The 5,213-nt window shown below is 42.2% G+C and overlaps 1 pseudogene; it reads right to left on the bottom strand.

Moving 5' to 3' along the window:
* Positions 1-4,420: 4,420 nt before the first annotated feature.
* LOC116643137 lies at positions 4,421-4,812 on the bottom strand (annotated as a pseudogene).
* Between the last annotated feature and the right edge of the window lie 401 nt (positions 4,813-5,213).

The following is a 5,213-nucleotide window of genomic DNA, read 5'->3' as shown; positions in this document are numbered from 1 at the left end:
TTTGAAGAGAAGCAAGTTAACTTCTAGTTTCCATATAGGAAGCACAGTCCCAGGGGCACACAGGGTGCCCCTGGAAAGAAAGTGTTGTGTCTAATTTTTTTTTACTCTAACTTTTTAAAAAGCTTTTATTCATTCATTTGAGAGAGAGAGAGTGTGTGTGCCTGAGAGAGAGAACGAGTGGGGCAGGGGGAGGGGGTTACAGAGGGAAGGGAGAAGCAGACTTCCCACTGAGCAGAGAGCCCGATGTGGGACTCGATCCCAGGACCCTGGGATCATGACCTGAGCCGAAGGCAGACAGTTAACGACTGAGCCACCCAGGCACCCTGAAAGTGTTGTGTGTAATTGTTGAGACCCCTAAGTGGGACCAACAGAGTCAGGGAGCCCAGGTTGACAGGGCAGCCAGTGTGGCCTCCCAACTGTCTGATGGGCTTCAGGGTTCCCAGTTCAGTTCAGTCTAGGCATTATTTCTGGAGGGATGACCTAAGAGCAGTCAGTCCAGCCTGTTCAGTTTGTTCATATGACCAGTTGAGTGGCATTCTTCTGCTGCACTGAATGATGGAGTGATGACTATAGAAGTGGGAGTGAAGAAGACATCCAGAGGTGTTGACAGGGTTTTCTTGCCTGGGAGGTATAGAAACCAAGGCTATCCTCTGCTGTTTCTAACAGACTTCTTGACACGATTAAAGGGAATGGTGCCCAAATAGTGGTCAGAGCTGTCTGGGGGAGGATGTTAGACTCAACAGTTAAATTTAAGACACCTGCAAAGGTTTGGGAGCAGTTTTGTGAGGAAGGCTCCAGTGCAGTTCTAAATCATAAAAACCATTAATGTCCTATCTCTCCTATGCCCCTTGGATCTTAAGATGTTCCTTCCACTGCCAAAAAATCAATGTGCTCCATTCTAGCAGCTACAAATTTGCCTTTATTAAATCATCCTCTACTTGTATTTAGACCTCTTATCCAGAAGGAGCAGATGCAAGAAGGACAAGAGTATTTTGTTTTGGGTTCATAGCAAAATTGAGAAGAAGGTACAGAGATTTCCCACAGATCTCTTACCCCCACATATGCATAGCCTTCCTCATTACAAGTAAATTTTTCAAAACTTACAGAGACCCTTTACGTCCCTACTCTGGTCCACATGTCTAATATAGGGGGACATGATGAGCAGTGTTCTCAAATAAGTGGTCATTAGCTTTATGATCTAAGCCATGTCAATCCAAAGAGATAGCTACCACTTTTGTTGCGTAAGGTCCAGATACTACTAGGGCTAGCCGGGCTGCATGCTGAATACACCATTTGCATTTCATCAGTGAGTCTTGTTGGGTCCTTCCTAATTGTTAGTCATCAAGTCCATGTTGACCCTCCTCAAAATGAGAAGATATCAGGGGGAGAGTCCCAAGGCCTCGATAGGTCAGGTATTCAGTTTTTATAGGAGCCAAATAATTGCTTCTAGTTCCTTCTAGTCAGAGGGACAATAATTCCAAGACCGAAGGGGTATCTTCACAAAGAGGCTGCCTCCCTTTGTCAAAGGCTCCCATTGGTGAAATCATCAAAGAGACGTATGGCAGAAGGTTGTTATTAGGGTTGCGGGGTTCCAAGGGAACGACTACATCTGGCTTTTACCTGCGAAGATAATCTCCCTGAATTTATGATCATTCATAGTACAAGCATGTGAAATACCCATATCGATTGCACAGTGTCACTGGAAAACACAATATGTTGAGTAGCGCAAAGGATCCTACCCAGAAGATCACATTAGCTTCTTTTCCCTACCTTGAACCATGCCCAAAGCTCATTAGCTTGATCAGGACTCAATTATGCCCGAATTCTACTTCACTCCTATTATTTCCAGTTATGTGAACCAGTAATTACATTTTTTACTTAAGCTATTTTGAGTTGGGTTTCTTTTTTTTTTTTTTAAGATTTATTTATTTATTCTAGAGAGAAAGAGAGAGCAAGAAGGGAGAGAGGGAGGAGAGGGAAAGAACCCCAAGCAGACTCACCTCTGGGCAGGGAGCCCGACACAGGGCTCCATCTCATGACCCTGAGATCATGACCTGAGCCAAAATCGAGAGGTGGAAACGCAACTGACTGAGACACCCAGGCATCCCTTGAGTTGGGCTTCTATCACTTGCAATTAGAAGAGAAGTGATGAATACAGTTGAAACCTACAAGATACACTAAGAAGTATGGTTTAAACGTTAAAAGCCATGTGTAGTCACACAACGGAAAGATTTTCATCACATAATTGATATGGTCAGCATATTTGGCTTTCTCTGATTGGTACTGCATTGGAAACAGGGACAAAAAAATAGGGAAGCTGGCAGTCATTGATCAAATTCTAACTGTTCTTGTGTTGTTTGCTGCAGGGATTGTGATTTGGTTTCCTGAACTGGTGTGGTTCAGAATTCTATTGTCATAAATAATCTGACCACCTCCCCATTTCTATACTCAGCCTCTCAGGCCCCTCTTTTGGTCATTCTCTCAGTTTTGAGAAGTTAACCAACTCAGGGAATGCTTGAGATCCAGATCTTTACCCCATCTCCAGGAGAGAGTTGTCCACTTGTGTCCATAGCCTAGTGTATTGAGAGATCATCTGGCAAGAGAGTGACCGAGAAGATGCGTTTAAAACATAAGAAAATATGGTGGATTAATATCATGACCACTCTGACAAAAACAAGAACAGTTATTACTACTTGTAAGATGCTTCAATACCAGGAACCCCAATTGCCCAACCCAAGACAAGAGAATAAATCCCATAGGCCTTGAGGATCCATCTTAGAAAGCCAAGTAGCTTTATTCCTTCACAGGATGCATAGTCTATTTATCTTGCCTGCTTTATTGACCCGAGTGCAGCAAGAAGTATTAATGATAATACAAATGACCCCATGCCTACACAACAGGGAATCTAGAGTTAGGGTATCGTCTCTCTCCATTTGTGCTGAAGAGTTATGACTGATCTGTATTGCATCAAGGGCAGAGGTGGTATTATTAATAATTTTTGCCAGAGTTGGTGATATGCTTCTTACAGTCTTTTTTATTTGTACAGTTCCCACCATTGGAAACATGGCACTGATTGTTCACAGAAGCAACGAGTCTTCAGTAAATGAAGGGTAAGTCTTCGTTGTCCTCTCGTCCTGCTTAGAAGTCAAAAATCATCCTTATTCCTTTTACTTTAAAAGTGACCCAATTTTTTTTTCATCTCTGGAAATTGTAGGATCTTTGTCTTCAGTGCTCTGTATTTCATAAATATGTGCCATGTTCTGGGCCCTCAGTGAGCCCTTCAAATCAGAAAATCACGTCCTTCTGCTTGGAGAAGTTCCTTGAATTATTTTCCTGGTGATTTCCTTCTGTTTCCTCTCTCTCTTTCTCTCTCTCTCTCTCTTTTTTTTTTTTGGATATTGGCTTGCTGGAATCAAACTTTTAATTTTCTTATATTTTCTCCTCTATTTTCCAGCTGTTTGTTTTTTGTTCTATTTTCTAGGAAATTCACTTGACTTTATATTCCATGGAGAGACTTAACACAAATGTATCATACATTTATGAGGATCGGAAGTCTAACATGAGGGGTGCCTGGGTGGCTCAGTCATTAATCGTCTGCCTACGGCTTGGGTCATGATCCCTGGGTCCTGGGATCGAGCCCTTCATCGGGCTCTCCGCTCAGCAGGAAGCTTTCTCCCTCTCCCACTCCCCCCTGCTTGTGTTCCTGCTCTCTCTCTCTCTCTGTCAAATAAATAAATAAAAATCTTTAAGAAAAAAAAAATGAAGTCTCACATGAGTCTTACTGAACTAAAGTCAAGATATCTGGAGGGCTATGTTCTTTTCTGGAGGCTTTTGGGAAGAATCCTTCTTTGCTTATTCAGGTTGTTGGCAGAATTCAGTTTCATTGAGATTGTAGAACTGAGGTCTGCATTTTCTGGATGGCTATCAGTTAAGGGCTTTTCCAGCTTCTAGATGCTACCTGCGTTTCTTGGTTCATGGCCCCTTTCCTTCATCTTCAAAGCCAGCAACTTCAAAGCCAGAATGGAATCTTTCCCATGCTTCTAATCTCTCCTGCCTCTCCTTCTATCATGGCATCTCTCAGTCTCCTGCTGGAAAAGTTCCCAGCTTTTAAGAGCTCATGTAACTAGATTGGCCCCACCTAATAATCCAGAAAAATCTCCCCATCTCAAAATCCCTAACCTTAATCCCTAGCTTTTGTTTAGGTTTAGGATGTCGACATCTTTGAGAATCCTTATTCCGCCTAGCACAGGAGTTTCAATGTCCACTATAATATATTTAATTTCTAGGAACTCTTTGTTCTTTTTTTAAGGTTATTTATTTAACATTCTTAGTTTATTAATCACCTCATGAAAAATCTGCACAATCACCACAGATAAAGCCACTGCAGCATGTTTACTTCTTCTGTTGTCCAATCTCCAGCTCACTTTTTGCCAGCACCAACGTTGGCTTTTGCAGTCCCGCTGACTTTCTTCATTCTGTTCTTGCATTCCTTTCGCTGTTTTCTTGACATCTTTTTCTTCTCATACAGGTCATGTTTGCAAGTCTATGTTTGGGTTCATTTTTCTTCGCATAATCCAAGGAATCATAAATCATGCCAAAGCCAATTGTCTTGCCACTAACAAAATGGGTTCTGAATCCAAATACAAATATGACATCTGGTGTGGTCTTGTACATTTTGGCTAGTTTTTCCCGAATTTCTGTCTTAGGTACTGTTGTCTTTCCAGGGTGAAGGACATAATTGACCATCTGTTTCCGCTGAAGTAGTCAGTTGGTCATGAACTTCCTGGTCTGGATAATTACTGTGTCGTTCATGATGGCGGCCAAGCTTCACGCAGTCGGGGAGGAAAACGGCAGGCTTTTATTTATTTATTTGAGAGAGAGAGAGAGAGATAGCTAGAGAGAGCTCAAAATGAAGGGGGAGAGGGAGAAGCAGGCTTCTCCCTGAACAGGGAGCCTGATGTGGGACTCGATCCCAGGGCCCTGGGATCATGACCTGAGCCGAAGGCAGACACTTAAGCTACTGAGTCACCCAGGTGCACCTGTTCTTTTTTGTTAGCAAATTTTTGTTTCATGTTTGGGATATCTTTACTTCTCTCTCTGAATGTAATAATGATAGTTAAGAAAAAAAAAATGTTTGTTTTCTTCTCCCTGTGTAGTTTGTTTCTTGTAAGTTGCCTTTTTGTTGTGTTTATTTTGGTCCCTATCTTCCATTG

This window comes from Phoca vitulina, unplaced genomic scaffold (genome assembly GCF_004348235.1).
Source record: "Phoca vitulina isolate PV1807 unplaced genomic scaffold, GSC_HSeal_1.0 scaffold25, whole genome shotgun sequence".
NCBI lineage: Eukaryota > Metazoa > Chordata > Mammalia > Carnivora > Phocidae > Phoca > Phoca vitulina.
The sequence above is the reverse complement of the archived record's forward strand: the minus strand, read 5'-3'. Positions and strand labels throughout refer to the sequence as shown.